Below are 19,002 nucleotides of genomic sequence, written 5' to 3'. Positions count from 1 at the left end.
TTAAAACGTTAGCTCCTTCAGAAGTTTAATGTAAGATTAACATAGATAATGTTGAGTTTTCAGATTGATTTTTAATATAATAATTGCTTTATTTATATTATTCCTGTTAATGATATTAATCAAGTTTTGTTTTGTTTCACTTTGAGTATTGTTATGATTTCTTTGTAATTCGCTTCACTTATCAATATTGTGATTTCAAAGTCTTTTATAATTATCTTAATTATGTCCAAAGGGAAGAAATGTTATGTAATATTTCAATATACCTAATTTAATTTGTCTATGAGCTCCGATGATATTGAATTAAAAAATCTATTTTAGGGTCTAAATAATTTGCAAAAGGTTTGCATTTTTGAATAAATCCTCTTCGGCGGTAATTTTATTGAATTAAAATGAAATTGATTATTAAATGAATATAAAATAATTGTTAAAACAAAATGAAATTAATATACATGTATTATAATTTATGTGTGTGAGGGCTATTCGGAAAGTAAGGTAACCATGTATGCAAGATATGTAACGGTCCAGGATTCTTTCTTGAATTATAACTAATTTAAGAAGTCCTAGTCGGGAGGAATATATATAACGAGATTGTGTATCTGATATCTGTGAATTACTTCCATTTCTAGTTGTAGCTATTTTGGGTAACGGTGCTTAAAAGTGTACAATCTGTTGTGAAGAAGAAGAAACAGGTAGAATATGTGTGCAGTTAGATAAAATAATAATAAAAAGGAGAGTTGCTGTACCAAGATATACTTATTTGTTTTGCGTTGCTATGACTACAGAAGAAATATTATTCATGGAGTTTTAAGAGTTAGAGTTAATTGTGATATGCATTTAATGTGTCTAATTTCTCTTGCAATTATGTGTAAAAATTAATGCGCTGGATCTTGTTAACTTAATCGAACTGTGGTCAATAATTGTAAGAGAAAGGTAAAAGAATGTTAATGATAACTTTAAAAATATAGTCTGAAACTTTACACTACTAACTATTGATATTGTATTGGTTTATATCTGAACAACAGACAATAATTTAAGGATTTATATTTGTGATATAGTCAGTGCGATAATTTCCCTGGATTTTCTGGTATTATTGAAAAATTTCCCCTCTCCTCTTATTGCTAAATGTACCTATTCAGTTTCCCTAGACTAATGACACTGCTCAAACTATGATCACTGATTCTACACAGCTTGAACTTCAGAGAGGCACAAAAATAATAAGCAAACCACAATAAAGGATTTGAAATCAAAGACATTCAGTTTTATAATGTTTTTCTTCCTCCTCAAGAACATTCTCCAGTGGAGAACATGAGCCGTTTTTCAATTCACATATTCAATTACGAATTATTAAACAGTGATTTTCCGTAGTTTCTTACTTTACTTTTATACTTTAAAAAGTGGTTAAATATTTCTGTTTTCTTATGTTGTAATACTTCTTCCCTTTTCATCACTGAAGTTTTTAAACAACATTTAGTCACAAAGTAATACATAACTGCAAAGAAAGAAGATAAAAGGGAAAGGAAGATCACTGATAATAATCCGCAAAATAGATAATCTTCCCAAGATGTTATAATTTTACTATAATTGGATTGGTAACAACATATTTTTTGTAGTTGTATGATATTTATGAATAGGTAAATGGGAGATATTCCTGCAATCTTTTTTCTTGTTCTTGTTTCTAAGTTCTTGAAGTAGTATCTAACAGCACTTACAGCATTTGTTTTGGAGACCATGAACCCATGAAAGAAGGTGGCAAATGTAGGTTTAGCATGTGATATAAATTTAAGAAGCGAACATTTAACTTGACTGTGTAAAGTAGGCACATAATTTTGAGAGAAATACGAACTGTTGAAGTTAGGTTAGTAATAAACCTTCAAAGTTGTCTCATGAATAATCTTGTGAATATTAACCCTTAATACCGCAAGGTGTGTCCAATGGACATATAGCTTTGAATTTTTAGATGCTGTATCTTTATTATTTTTAAAATTTTCTTTTACTTCTAGGTATGCATCTAACTACTCAATAACATTGTATTACCAAAGTAAGTTCGTTCTAGGTGCTGATTCTTTTGCATATGGCGGGATTAATACTTTATGTTCGTTAATGCCGTAAGATGTGTCCAATGGATACATATTTAAAATGTATTGAATAATTGTATTTTCAAAATTTTTGAATCAATTATCAGACGTCATATCCTCCTCACGTTCTTACTTGCGTTCTTCTTTCGGGTTTTCTTTCTTTGTTTGTCTCTTTTTCTATATTTATGTTGATAAAATTTAGTCGTAGTTGCTATGTAGTTGCTCTTGTATGTAGTTGCATTCTTGACAGATGTGGCTGGTAATATTCTTATGCGCCTTTAGTAATTCATTTGTTTTCTGTTGCTTTTGTGTTGGTGGGTGTTATTCCAGATTATTTATGTTTTGAAATATTTTCCTTCGTGTTGGTGAGTGTACTTTATGTTTAAATATGGCAAAAAGAAAAGTGAATGATACAGAAATTGAACAAATACTTGCTGATAATGAATCGTGTTCAGATTGCAGTATAAACTCAGATGAAGAATTGCTATTCGATTAAACACTTGAAAGTGATTCGAGTGAAGCAGATCACGTGAATAATGTAAGTGAACATGAAGATCAAGAAAGGCTTCGGATAGTGATAATGACATTCAAGTACCTTCTCGTTCAAGTGTAAGTGAATATGTAAGTAAAAATGGGACCCGTTGGAATAAGGACGTTCCAACTTCTACCAAAATAAAAGCACGAAATATTGTTAGAGGCAGTTGCAATAAGGTAGTTCTTCCTGCTAACTCTGAAGTAAAAGCACCTGAGGATGTGTTCTACTTATTCGTTGGGGATAATATTATAAGTGATATTGTTACAAACACAAAATCAGAATATAATCGGGTCTATAGGGAAAAAAAAGGAAAAGTTGTTAAAGATGTGTGATTCTGAAGAAGTTTTAGCATTTATTGGACTTCTTATTACTGCTGGTCATCTGAAATGGAAAAACATAAAGTCTCTATGGAATAAGAAGTACGGTCCACTTTTATTTCGCGCCACTATGAGTTATAATAGATTTATTGATCTACTGTCTTTCATCAGGTTGATGATAAAACTACTAGATCGGAAAAAAGGAAGGACAAACTTGCTCCGATTAGAGCCATTTGGGAAAAGATTTGCAAAAACTTAACAAAATATTATCTTCATGGTAGTTGTCTAACAGTCGACGAACAGATTGTTCTCTTTAGAGGTCATTGTCCTTTCAAACAATACATGCCGTCAAAGCCGAATAAGTACGGTATGAAAATTTGGTGGATATGTGACTCTAAAACCCATTATCCTTTGAAAGGTATACCGTACTTAGGCAAAGAAGGAAAAAAAGAACAAATAAGTTAGCTACAGAAGTTGTTTAATCCTTAGTAGAACAATATTATCGAACTAACAGAAATATAAATTGTGTCCATTCTTTTACAGACATGGAACTCGGGAAAACCTTACTAAGAAACGGTCTAACAATAGTAGGCACTGTGAGAAAAAACAAACCATTTGTTCCTGAAGAATTCAAACCAAGCAAGAACAGGGTTAAGCAATCATCTATTTTCGGGTTCACAAGTGATTTCACATTAGTTTCCTATTGCTCGAAACCGAAAAAGGCTGCTATTCTTTTGTGAAGCATGCACAACACTGACGATATAGTTGTTGATTAAGAAAAGAAGGTGTATCATCTACAGGTGTTGGCACACTGAAATCTACGCCCAAGAGAAGATGTTACATGTGTAATCCCAAAAAGTGCAGAATGCAGAGACAAGTGTGTGATATTTGCAAGAAGAATGTCTGCCCTAAGCACTCAAGTGTTATCAGAAAATGTCTGAAATGCTCCATGGGTAACTCTTAAGGGGAAATATACAAAAATGTAATGTCAATGATATATCAAAGTATATGTACTAAGAAAATATTAAATATTTTCAAAGTTTTTCAAATGAGTTGCTTATCATACATTAGATACTTGAGGATGAAAACCCTGAACAATATATTTTGTCTTGCATTAGAATGTAGAACGTAGTGGTGTTAAATGTGTGAAATGTTGAATGTTTTGTCAACAATACCAAACAAGTCTATGAAGAAAACATTAGTGTTCAGTTTTTTAAAGTAGTTGTTTATCTTTGGTACTACAAACTGATAGAAACATTGAATATTATTTATTTTTCCTTATATTAGAGTATTTTGATGTTCAATGTACAACTTAATCCATGTTATGTCAAAAATATACAAAAAATATATCTATGAAGAATACTTTTGTCTTTACTTTTACTAATTTGTTGTCGCTTATTTTTCGTAATGCAAAGGGGTTGGAAACACTGAATATTATATATTTGGCTTATGTTAGAATGTATTGCTTTTAAATACATATTTCTACAAAATTGCGGTTAAGAAAAAATAAAATATTAAAGTATTGAAAACGAAATGAGGTGAGAAATGGCAATGTGTGCATTTGACACACCTTGCGGTTTTGTGTAACTGAAATACCTTGCGGTATTAAGGGTTAATATCATTTTCTGAACTCATTGAGAAGGAAATAGACAGAGTTAGTGGCAGAGCGTTTACCTGTGTGCCAGCGGATCCTGGTTCAATCCCACAGCATTCGATATTATGATGGACACTATTGTCTCTGTGTTTTTTCGAGATTCCCTCGCTTCCCGCTGCATTACATTGATTCTTCCGTATTAATAATACACCTCCTTAGTGATCGTATGAAGTGTGAATGTGAAATAAAACCATGAATTAGAATGGCGAAATAAGCATTTAGGGAAGGAAAATACTATTTCGTGGGAACTCGAATAAAGAGTTGAGAAAAAAAACTCATAAATTTCATCCTTTTAAGTATTGTACTGTATGGGTCAGAAACATGGACATTACGCAAAAATGGTGAAATATGATTGGAACCTTTCGAAGTGTGGCTGCGGAGAAGAAGGGAGAGAATTAGATGGGTCGGGCGGATAATCAGTGACAGTTTGTTAGAAATGGTGGGGAGAAAATAACAATTTCAGGTTTTATTAACAAGAGAAAGAGAAACTGGTTTGGACATTGGATAAGAAGGAACTGTACTATGAGGGACGTGCTGGAGAGTATGGTGACAGGAAAGAGAGGGAGGGGCGAAGGAGAATACTATTAATGATCGAATATTTTAAAACAGAGAAATCGTACGTGAAGACGAGGAGGTTAGCAAAAGACTATGGAGCACGAAAGCTTCTCTGTTGCAGCAAGTGACCTGTCATACCTGTAATGACAAAATAGGTATGATGATCATTAATTTGAAGAGCATCATTGTATAATATAAACTTAGAAATTTTGTTTGATTTCATTTCTGAATTCAATGGTTCAATTGGTATTAAGACTTATGCTTTGATATTTTACTGGAAAGGCCAAATATTTGAATGAAAATTGTTTAAATGTTAGTTTATTTACTTTTAAATGACTAATATAGATTTAAATAAATTACCTCTTTCGGTTTACCCTTCCAAAAAATGAACACCTCAATCTCTAATTAAATAAATTCTCTTGCTTCGATCCCGTGCGGAATTACAGTTTAGACGTTTGTTTGAAACCTACCAATGATAAACTAGCTTCAAATTATTTTTTCAAGATTGCTTCTTTCAAACTCTGTGGAACTTCGGAAGAGCAGTTATTTGTGGCACTCATGAGTATGCAGCAAGTTTCGGAAAAGTTCGAAGACTTTTATATTGCAGAAGACAGAGATATGGAGAATATCTAGATAAGAAAATAGATGGAAGAAAGTGAAGCAGGTAAGAAAGGAGAGAAACCATATTGCATATAGAAATTTAAATGATACGGGTCGGAAATGTTTAAAAATAATAATTTTGAAATAGATTTGCGGAAGTAATCGAATAATAAAATGTACAGAAATGAATTACGTGGAAAACAGTAATGAAAGATATACAATAATATAAATTACATTATATAAAAATAAACCATGAAGAAGAATGATTATGTATTAACACTGATATTGTTACATTAGTAAATATACACTAATGTATTTGTATTTATTCATATTTATCTTCAAAAGTCTACTGTATATTTGGTTTCACTTAAAGTTAGTATATAGCTCTTCCTCTTTTCCTAATTTTCATTTGTCTAATATAAGGAGGGATATGGCTTCTTCTTCTGTTGAAAAGGATCTATACTCAAGAAGAACGTCAAGTATTGTTATCTCTATGATAATAATTTGGTTGAAATGAATATCAAGTCCTTAACATTCATTTCGGTTAACTGTGTAGGTATCCGGTCAAAACAGCGCATGGACAAAAAACAGCGCATAGACAAAAACCGCTCAAAGACGCAAATGCGTGAACAAAACCTGCGGAAGGGCAAAAACCGCGGATGCAAATACCGCGTGGGCAAAAACTGTTGTGACTATACATAGTCAGGAATAGAATCAATTAAATATTTCGTAAACGAATTGAAATATTATTTTCACTCATCCTTAGGTAATGATTTCCTCAATGTGCAAAGATATATGGTCTATTATATATCGTTTATATATTATGTGAACTCTCCTTGATTTTACATATATGGAAGTAGTATAGACCAGTTCTCTTCTAGGTGAACCTTAACGACCTCTTTGGGCGTTCTAATTTCCAAAGATGGCGCTGGAATAAAACTTGGGTGGTAGACTGTTTATCGGGCTATTGATGGAAGCGATGTAAGGAAAAAAGATGGCTAGTGTAAGACAAATTAAGGAAACAAAATTTCGTTTCACTTCATACATAATCTTCAAGGCTGATTTTAAGAATAAAGGCTTTTTCTGACTCTTAAACTGTTTTGTTCAAGCTTACGTTCAACTTTGTGCATGAGTTAATTGCGTTAAGAAGATGAAGACACTAAGAACAATTGCATTCACCTAAGGATGGGGCTAGGGTTGAAAAGATTGAGAACCACTAATCAAGACCAATTAGGGAGTGAGCTAACAACATATAAAAAGTCTCAAAACTAGTTATTTCAAAGCGTTACTCGATGGCTAGAAATTTTGTTTCCAAATGGCCCTAATCTCTTAAAGATAATTTAAAACAAACTTTAGATAGTCCTTATTCATAATTTTGAAAATTTTTGCAAATATTCCTAGACTACAATTTGACTGAAATCAGGAAAGTAACTACTACAAGATCTGATGCAATGTATTATTCAACACAGCATTAAGTATTAAAGAGTTGGAGAAACTCATGGAGAAGTTTCAGACTACAAAATTGTAATTAATTTCTGAAGAGGTTGTGGAGAAGTTAATGTAGGCACTTAAGAGATTATCGAGAGGCAATAATGCGAAGGTAGCATGATTTTAATGTTAGAGTTGAGAAGAAAAATATGATTATTGACTTTATCGTTTCTATTATTAGAGGATACTAAACATTGATGGTTTAGTGAAGTGTATGTAGCATGAGGATTTTAAGAACTTTGTAATTACAGGCAAGTAGAAGGTCACAGATTTTGTGTAACGGTGCTTAGATGGCTAATGTACTTAGTAAGCCTTGTTTGGAACTTTCAAATCTAATTTTCTTTAAATCGTACAAACTATTTATAGATTTGAGAGTGTTATAATGGATTTAAATAACACAAGAAATTACTCTGTTGGCAGCATTCTCTTTACTTCATCTAGGATACTAAATGTTCTCAACTAAAAAATGTCATTACAATTACATAACACGCAGTGATAAACTACTGCATCTATTGGAATGCGCATAGATATTGAAAGACTTAAGGCAGTAGAAGACTTGGAGAACTAGATATAGACTCATGGTTGTAATTAGGGCAACCCAAAAGCATAAAAAGCATAAAGCAATTTAGACATATGGTGGTACCTTGAACATGGTTGTGGTTGTTTAAGGGTCCAGAAGAAAGTAGTTTTTAAAGCATAATCTTAGATAATATAGCATAAAGCGTAATTTAAAATATATAGCACAATTCTTGGAAAATTCTGTTTAATTGCAAGCTTAACATACTGTATTAATATTTTTAGAGCCAATATTTCCCATGCAAAATCATTGAGAACATAATGCAACAATGAAAAACTTATTTTTATTACTGTAAACTAACTTTTCGACGTAATCCTTACATGTGGAGAAAAGAAAAAAAGAAAAGAAGAAAACTTCCCGCCAACAATGAATAGTATACAAGAACTTCACACTATATTGTTATGTGTACCTCTTGAACTTGAGGACTTTCTGTACTTTTTGGTGGTATCATTTGGTTTACTTTCCCTTTTTGTATATGTGCACCTCTAAGGCGGACACAAGTGATAGAAAAAACTGACTCGAGTGAAGCATATCTCTTTACAGTGCATTAAGTAGAAAGTTCATTAAATATGAAAGAAACTGGTTCCACAAAATATTAATAAATAGATCAAGGTATTTAATATGTTTAGTGTGTAGTAAATGTTATACATTATACACGATTAATGTAAAACAATGATTGAAATTAACAATAAAGCATAATTTGAAAAGAAATAAAGCATAATTGCACAAAAAATAAAGCATAATGTGAGTCGTACTAGTTATAGTTATACGTTGGTATGCTCTACACTTATGTCTAAGATTGGCAAATACTTAGTTAGTTCTTTTATCAAATTATCTGCGTACTATTTAAATATTATCTAACATAAATAATATAATAGATTACTTCAAATTGTGTCATGTCCGGTTATTTTGACTTCATTAGTTGTTTTCAAACCTCTAGTGTTGTTCATATCCTTAATTTTTGTATAACTAATAATAAATATATAGAGTTTACACGAAACATCACTTTTTACAATAGTGAAATATCGTAACTTGATTGTTCTTCGATAGATCCCCTATTTATTTTTAATTTATCTTTGGGGAGAAAGCCAGTGCCTTAGCTACTGATCATGATGTACCTTGCAAGGATAGAGTTAACCTTACAGCGTAGATTGGTTCTTATATCCAGTGTGTGAAAACTGCGATAGATGACACTGATAGTTTGTTGCAAAAGATGGCATTTTACTATATTTCGTTTTGGTCAAAGTCGTGTATTTCAAAGCTTAAATTGAAATAAAATAAGAATACAATTTTACTTGCAGTGCGTACTCTCGTCACCAAGAACAGGGAGCTGGAAGGGTGTTACCAAATACATACCTGACAAATATCGTTACAAAGGATGAAACATGGATCTACGGGTACTAAACCGAAATCAAGATCCCAATGTAAGGAGACTCAAAAGGGTAGATAAGTCTGATCCTCTAGAGCGATCGTGTTAAACTATTAATAAGAAGATCTGAACAATTGTGTTACAATCATAACTCATTTCATTCGTGGTAAACGACCGGACAAGTGGATATGTCTCTCGAGACCTTTGCACCAGGAATGTTGTCCAACTCTTTGGCCTGAAAACAGAATCTCCGTGGTGCACCAAAACCTTGCTCGTGGATTCAGCACTCTGTGAGCTTTCTCTGTTCTTTACACTGAATACTATTTGACACCATCCAGGTCATAGAGAAAAACACGTTAAGGGAAGTACAGCCTTTTTCAGTCGTTTCAGGACTGCTTCCAGGAATGAACGCAGTGACGTTGTAATTCATGTATAAATGTGATCGAAACGTACTCGGAAGAGGACAAACATGTACCATCCCTCTGCTTTTTCTTATTTCTTGTATCAGTTTCAGAAGTAAATGAAGAGCATTTGCATGCAGTAATTTCATACTAAAATTATGAATAATGAAATGCGGGAAAATATTTCGAAAGGATGTCCAGTAGAAACTCGTATAAATTTTATAATAATAGAAACAAATATTATATTATCAATTGCTGATTAGAGTTCCATGTGAAATGAATTTTACATTAAACTGGATATCCACATGATATAAATCCTCCATGATCAAAAGTTATGATAAACTCTAAAGAAACAAGCAAACTAAGCTTGGTACGCAGCACCTGACCACTTTCCAGGATACGTAAAGCATAAAATTAGCTAATTATATTCTTACTTGTATTATGAAATAAAATATTAAGCTGAATTTACAGTATGCCCTTAAGAAAATTGTTAATAGAGTTTTCATTATTTTTTTACTTTAGTTTTCGTGATGTAGGTAACTATGTATTTTCTTAGTTTGCAGTTCCTTTAGACTTTGTGTTTGTTTCTTAGTTGATATCATGTTATTTAAAACACTTTTGTTCACAGATTCATCATCTTACACGAAGAAAAACATATTCAGAATACTTTTGATTTTCATAGAATCTTGTTTTGGAAAAGAGAGTCTCGCCACATAATGAGAAGAATGTTTAGAATTTACTTAAAAAACTACAGCAAACATACAAAAACAAATCTAAGAAATATTCGAGTTGAGTTACCAGAAGTTGCTTTTATATACGGTACGGAAATCTTCCTCTCTTTCAAATTCTAATTGAAATAGTTCTTTGGTAACTGTTTCCCTTATATTTTTCCACAGGAAGAGAAACACGAAAGGAAAGAGTATCAGGTTTCTTGTTAAAGTTATTAAAGCTGGTTCTTTTGCTTCGGAAAGCTTGAAATTTATATTTAAAAGTTTACCGAAAGTAATTTTATGTATGGTCTGTATTCAGTATTTTCTTACGCCAAAACAAGCACCAAACTCTAATTGAATTAAACAGAAAGGCGTCTGTCATCCGAATAACTACAGTGACTTTTTACCAAATTACAAGTCTGTCTTGTAAACAAACTGTAATGGAAAGTATTCCGTAACAAGACAGTAGGGAAATTTTTACATAATATACGAATCCTTAAAGTTTTTCCCTTATAAATGCGTATACATATTGATGATAAATTAACAATATTATTATATAATGACAAAATATAAAAAGGTGAAAGGTATACCAATCAATAGATCTCTCAATGTTTTTAAGATAAGAAATATATGTGAGAGTATATTTTACGTACTGAAAAAGGAACGATTTTTTGTGACCTTAAAGTTGATATTGTACAATAACCATGCTATGTAGTAAGACGAAGCTCTACTGAAGACTTCCTCATCAAGCTGTTCATTAGCACACTTCAAAGGTGATACAGTGCTTAGTGTAGTGAGCGAGATCTAACACAAACCCTAATTATAAAATGCTATGATTCACGGTGTCCGAAAATATTATACTATTTAGCTACAGAGGTTTATAATGTTGGTTGTCCAAAGTCAAAGGACCCCTTTTAAGTATAGCACAGCATGTCTCAGGATTATGCACCGAGATTAAAGGACACGGTGATGATGGGATGGGTGACGAAGGTGAAATGGTGAAAGTGGGAGAAGCACGAGGTTTATTCACCACAAATCACAATTAGTTGGAGCTGAGATGGAACTAGAGATCTCATATGTCAGAAGTAAGGGCTCTACCTCTAAAGCGGCCTGTAATTCTTTATAATAATCGGCAATTGTCTCATTACATCATACTAACTCGTAATAGTAAATAATTATGCTAATAAATATTGTTAACTAGCGCTATCACCATCAGGTCAAAGAAATGTCGCTACCTGCAGGAATGTTGTGAACAGCAAGTCGTTGTATAGTTGTATAAAAATGTTATGGTCTTTGGAGCTGTCGGTTGGAACATAAAAGGAAAAATGTTAATTATAAATAATTAAAACTTTTATTTATTAAAGTCTAATGTATGTTGTATAGTGGGCTAAAAGTTTATAACGCAAGTACTAGTAATGGCTAACTCTTAAGCTTATACTTTCGTTTAACTGCAAGACTCCCGAGATGTATATATTGCTTAATAAATTACATAATAATTCAGGAAATCTAGAGCGATTATACCCTCAACCTGGACAAAATTGCAATAGAAGCTTCTTAAACAGTTTCTGAATCAGGAATCATTACTAAATAACATATTCGAAATCCGACAAAATCGGACCACGGGAACACTCCTAAAAACGGTTTTCGAAATGGTGGATCATCGTTAAACAACATTAAGGCTATCTTGTAATTTTTTCTGTGTCTCGGTTACCTCTCATCTGGATTTGACGATTGTTTCTTTAAATCAAAGACCGTTTTACGTACTATATTTTTATTATGAGCATTGGTATCTAAATCTTGTACAGTTTCATGTGGAAAACGAAATTTAATTTAAGAACTTACAATTTCTTATATATTCACCTTAGATAATTGTCTGTATCTCGGGTTTCTGCAATCGGAATTACATGAAACATTTTTTGAATAAAAGCTATATATAAATGCTAACGTGTCCAATAATAACAATTTTCTCCTATCTTACACCCTTTCGTGTAAAAAACTTATTTACAATCAACGTATTTTTAATTGTTTATTAAATCATTTGATAAGTTCAATATATTAACAACGTTAATGCCACTTCACTGTCTTCTCTATGTGTAAGTATTTTAATAATGTAATTCTTCATTTTAAAAAATCGTATAACACGTTTTTGCTTATATTTTTTGTATGCATAAAGTTAAGCTTTTTAACTTAACTCATTATCATCCTTAATACTCATTATAAACGCGAGTTTGAATATTATCGCAACCAGTGATTTGGCAGTCTCCACAAGCAACATAGCAGTCGTATATGCTTGCATCCGCATCGACTAGTCGCGCGTTTACTCATACAAGAATAGCGTATCATGTTACGTAGATGCTCTGGAGCTGGTAGCATATCAGAAAATATTGGATAATGGAAATTATTCTTTATATACCAACCCCACTCTTCAGCCTTCATGTCCTCTTCTGTAGATTTCATTTGCGTATTCCAATGACCTGCAGTCATATAACAGAACCATTGCTTTTCTTCCGGAGGTCACTATTCTTGAGCAGATTGTTAAATGCTGAGAACTTTCCAATTGAAACAATATTCGGAACGCTGTGGCACAGCCTGTGAAAGCTGCACAAATATGAGAAATTCGCATATATCATGACCCAAAATGATTTAATGAGGAGAATATCATACACAGACCAGTTAATGTTCTGGCAGATCAGTGTATTTATCAAACACAGCAATGACATCGCAACTGTACTCTGCAGCTACGTGGCAAAATTGAGAACACATGAAAGATCCATTTGCCTTTTCTGCGATATAACTAACAAGCGGCTGTATACTTTTTTAAAATATCTTATCCTTCCCTCTTTCCATATTTGACTTCCTTTTTCAATAACGAAAGAGTATTCATCGTTTTTCTCAGACTGTGGTGGAATCCACGCTGCAAATTATTTTTGAAATCTGAAACCAATCTCCAGAGCATCTTCTACACTTACATTAACGTCGCCCGTATGTCCAGTACTGACGTTAACAATATCATTGATTTCAGTATTTAGTGTATAAATGCATTGTTTTAATATGTTTTCTTCTCTTCTCTCGGTCAGTTTGATCAAGAACTATATGGCTGGCTTTTTCCTTTTTATCAATATTCTCCTTGGAATCTTCTTCCATCAGATCCATTGATATGGAAATGGTATTACAGATATGATGAGATAGAATCCATCCGGAAACTTGATCTGGGAAAAGAGTCATCAGAATGAGACCTCCTTTTGCCTTCCACTTTCTAATTTAAGTATGATCTCCAAACTAATCTACATGAAGACGATTCCAAGGTCTAGCTCTATGGTGGCAAGCACTATGTCCTTCTAAGAGAGTGTCTTTAAATTCAGAAGGGGGAGCATTTCCCATCTCAACAATATTCCACGTTATGTACGAGGCATAGTTGAAATGTGCATCTGGTTTTCAAAAAAACGCTTTAGACAGTACTGCTTAATTAACCAGTCATCTTCTCTTTGTGATCTAATAAACAACTGAGTAATAACAACAGGGATGATCAACATATCAATCTACAAACTGACTAGTTGTGTTTTTTCTTGTTTTGTCAAGTCCACATTGTAGCTCTTCCACTGTGTCAGTTTCATCGTGAATAAACTTCTCAAGAAGAACGGATGCCACCATACGCAATTCTCGCACTTCTCTCATCATACGTTTCGGAAACCATGTTGCTCACAATTGCTGACTGTAGCAAATCCTCCAAACCGCTTCCTCTCATAAGATATCCAAGGGATCCAATGAATGACATTAGTGTGTGCACCGTACCTGGTCTAGCAACAAGGTGATGCCAACGCTCAATATCAGACCACTTGATTTTCGTTATAACTTTGTATATTTGCATGTCTGCTGCATATGTATATATTGATATTTTTCTCTGACAACTTCTTCCACATAACACAACGTTTTAAGAACACCATCTGGACGGGACGGTGGGGAATCAATAACCGGCCCAAACGTATAGCGTGCTGGAGTTGATGTATTGTTTGTTTGTCTGGCAAATCTGTCCATGTTCCCCGACAATTATATATCGTCACTAGTCTGAATAGTTTGCAACCACTACATATCTATTTTTAAGGCGTGAGAAATATTCTCTGATGTTTTGATGATATCGAGAGATTGACCTTTCGTAATAAACACAAAGGGTGGGCACGGTTCCTTTGGATCACGGTTTGCATAGGCGTTACTTGTAGAAAGTCACTGAGTGTGAGATTATGCAAAGATGAACCACTCAGACGTGGTATTGTTAATCCATATGATCGACTCGTGTCATCGGGTATATATGGTTCTTATACACTATACATATTAGCGTGACATAAACATTCTTATTTCACCTTTTATCTTTATACAAGTTTTACTGTAATGCTTTCATGAGTAAGAAATATTTATTTTACACTTTTCTTTGCCATTTTCTTTAGTTTGGTGCAATTCGTTTAAATACTTTGTTCATAGGCAATTATTAAAGTGAATTAATATTTTTCGAAAATTGTAACGAAAAATACCAGGAATCGTCACCGAAATGTTCCAAATTGTAGAAAGGTTTGACTATATGTATACTGCCAAAAAGTATCTTTTACTGTGTATAGTTGCTGTGTTACGGAGATTTTAACTCATCTGTCAGCGTTTACTGCGTAAATTAGAGGTGTGAAACAGTGAAGTCATATATGTCGTAATATTGAAAATTGCCCAAGGATGCCAAGGTGGCATCAATCGGAATTTGAAAGAGAACATTCCATTTCATAGTAAAAAGCAAAGAAAAACCTTAATAACATGTGGTGTGTGTTTTACCATTGCCATCTTCTCAACTAATAGGCACAGGTTTTACTCCCTTTAGGATATTCTTCCATTTTTGAAATCCGGTCTTATATTAGCAATTGTTCTCATCATTATTTTCCAAGTACGAACAGGTCTGAAGGAAAGCAAGGTGCTGTTCTTCATTACTGGGTCGACCGTTCCTTATGTACTTATTGGATTAAGAGTATTCACGGAGAATGATCCTACCAGTTCGAAAATTGCCACTACAAGTGTTATGGTAGAAGCAGTCGGCTGCATGAAGGTCACCAAGATAGTGCTCTAAACGTTCTCGTACCTTAAATGATAATTCATCAGAACGATTTTCACGACACTTTTGACATTTTCAACAAATTCTGACGTATGTATTCTTACATGCTCTGATGTCGGTTTGTGTTTCGAATTTCACAAATGTATAGCACGACAAGCAATAAGTAGCACTGCGAAATGGGCCTTCATTTAAACCTGCACTTTTTCTTGGTTTTGTTTCATTACTAGTCTGCCGTTTCTTGACATCAATATAGTTTGAATCTGTGAATTGTTTCCGACATGAAACATGGACACTAATACCAGAAACAGCACATCACTTCGACGCCTGCGGCTTGCTTTATTTGTGTCATCTGCTCCTTTCTGTTTAATTTTAATTTCCTTTTGCCAACTGTTCAATTTTTCCTTACATATCACACGGTATTCAGACATCTCCATTCTGAAATGTGCAATTTAATCTTTAAAAAAATAGAAAAAGCAAATTATAAATAAGTACTTTTAGAAGTACTAAAATCTAAAAAGAAATAATAATGAAATCAAATTAAGAAACCAGGTAGCTAATATACACAAATTAAACTTTATTTACAAATATATTAGGACATTCGGAATAAATTTATACTATTTTTGGGAGGGGTATAACGTTTTCCCTTATGATTTGGAAACTCGTATATAGTTACTTAATGTTCCAGGTGGATGAGTGGTTACGCTCGTCGCCTTGTGATGGAGGGAACCCGGGTTTGATTCCCGTTGAGGACATATCGCCCAGATCCCATGTTAATCTGTAGGTACTGTTTTCTGACGTCATCATTAACAAAACCGTCAAAATCGTATGAGAGAAACCCAAGTCACAGAAAAATTTGCAAGATAGACACAATATTTTATAAACATGAACCTCCATCCGGCGGTGTTCCCGTGGTTCGATTTTGTCGCATTTTTAATATGTTACTCAGTAATTATTCTTGAAAATCCAAAACTTTTTAAACGTTTCTATTGCAATTTCCCCCAGGCCGAAACGTAAATTGCCTGGACTATAATATCATACTTGAGACTAAATTCCCATACGTAGTTTCTGATCTAAATTAACAACACGCATTTTTATCGTGCTAAAAAATTGTCATTCATTGCAAATAGTAATTATTATTATTATTTTCTGGGGAAGAGATTGATTATTTATTTACGTAAAATAATACACTATTAAGAAGAATATTGTTGTTGTTGTTGTACCTACTGTTGATTGATAAGATATACAATCCTAACAGTGATGTTTATAATAATTGTAAGAATCGAATACCATGATTTGAATTGGACCAATTAGCGCAGTAAAGAAAGTTCCAAATTTCGTTCATCAAATACTACTAAATTTATTAACTTGTAACCCAGGAATAAATTGTTCCTTGATTATATCAGTAGAATCGTAAATAAACTGGATTGGATTTTTATTATTACATTTTAAAGAAGGTGATGTGAACTGGTAAGCAGTACCAGAAGCTGAATTAATTACATGAAGTAATACTTATTGGGCTATAATTCCCACCTCTTTAACATCTATCTATATTTCCATTGTTGATAAACTAACTTCTTTCAAGTACCTTAATATAAGTCATGCGTGGACTCATTTTAATTAAACTTAGAAACAACTTTTTTGATATTATATTTGTCATTAGTTGACATTATTTTGGAAATCAGAGTTCGTTAGTGTAAATAATAATAATTATAAAATTACAAATATTTTGTTAACATATCTCATCAGTGATCCATAAACTATTTATACATTCATTTAGTAGAACTAACATCAATCTCTAGAGAAAGAAAATATTAAAATAGCTTGTCACGGGGTCAGAACCACTATATCTTCTGATTGTAAAGGAGAACGCCAGTCGTGTAATATATTGCCAAATTATTAAAATAAAAAATTATTCTCATACTAACATCTCAAACGAGTTAAGGCACTAACAAGAAGTTAGTTTGATAGAACTAGGGTCAGCCTCTAGAAAAAAATTAGAATGACCTGCCACAGGATCGGAATCTCTATATTTTCAGATCACAAAGCGAGAATGACAATTGTTTACTTATGGCAGTTCGTGAAATATACAGAGCCAGACGTTATATTAATGTTAAAAATAAAATATCTTTTATCGGGTTATTAAACAGATTATGTTGTATAAATTATATAGTAATTCTTCGCTTTTACACACATTATCAGATTAAGAATGTGTCTACCAATATTACACCGATTTTTCCACAAGAATGTGGCAAAATATGAAATCTCATATTTTAAAGAACCTTGTCAATGTAAACAAGGACCTTTATATTTCATGATATGTAGAAAAGAAATACCGTGTTTTAAATTTTCATAACTGATAATATTTTGACCAAAAAATCGTTTTTAGTGAAAATTTTCATATTTCTTCATATTCCGTATGTTGTGATGTCTAAACTGAATTTGCAACTTTCTTGAACCCATTGATCTTGCATCAGCTTCAAACCTAATTGCACTTTTCATCCCAATGTATTTTGTTTTATTTTTATCAGAATAGATTAGTGGCAAAAGTTTTGCTTAAAGCAGAACTTCCAGCAAACATTGTTTTCTGACTAAAGTCCAATCCGCCATCCTTACTTCCACTCGTAACTCGGTGTCGGAATTGAAGTGATGTACAACAGACTAAAAAGTTGTCTTGTGCATATAATCCAAAGCAAAATAATGTATGATTTTCATTTACATTAGGCTTAAAGATTGTACTATTCATTCTATGTAAATCGTTAGACAATCAAAATAACTCATCTACTCCCCGTCCCTCTATTTGCCACTGCAAAAGAGAAAAACAACTTGCTGATCGTATCAGGGAGGATTCTTTTATGAAAAAGAAAAATTCCCATCAATTTATTTTCTATATATCACTGCATTTTTCAATTACTATCAACAACTGCTAGTAGCAAAAACTATACCACATGATATTACCTCTTTCATCTAATTGATAGTTATCTTATTATTGAAGATTTGGTTTTTCAACATTTCTAAACCATCATATTTGTCATATTTCGGACTTTTAATTATTCATGCTTTGCCTTTCTTTAGCTATGACTAATCTTACTATTATGTCACAATCTTAAAAAAAGTGAGCAAGAAAACTCATAACATGGAGATGCAGACTTATTGGCGTTAGTTGTTTAGTGTTCATGTCACGTAGAGGACATAACCATCGAATTGTTAATGAAGCTAAAAATATGTAACCCAATACATATCCTTTGACATTAACTAAACAATGAACTTAACCTAAGAGACCTGGATGGAATTATAATACAAGTTGTGTCAATGAATGATAGTAATAGTAATTCTTTATTTTTTGGGGCACATTAGATTAGTTTCTTCATAATTTATGTCTCTTAGGAAACTCTTGAAAATTCAAATAAGTATTTGAACTTAAACACCCAAAAGAAGATATAGATGCGACTTGTGTTCTACTGAATTTATTCATATTTTTTTATTCAATCTTTTCATCAATTTGTTTCAATCTTTCTGAAATGTGTTAGACACGGCAGTATACATTTTAAATTGCATCTTGTTTGTTTCAGAGTTTTCTTAGTATAGTAATAATTTTGGTCTCCAGTACATTATCTAATTAATTTATCTACTTGTGA

Source organism: Thermobia domestica, chromosome 1 (assembly GCF_964235325.1).
Source record: "Thermobia domestica chromosome 1, izTheDome1.hap1.1, whole genome shotgun sequence".
NCBI lineage: Eukaryota > Metazoa > Arthropoda > Insecta > Zygentoma > Lepismatidae > Thermobia > Thermobia domestica.
Note: the sequence above shows the minus strand (reverse complement) of the source record.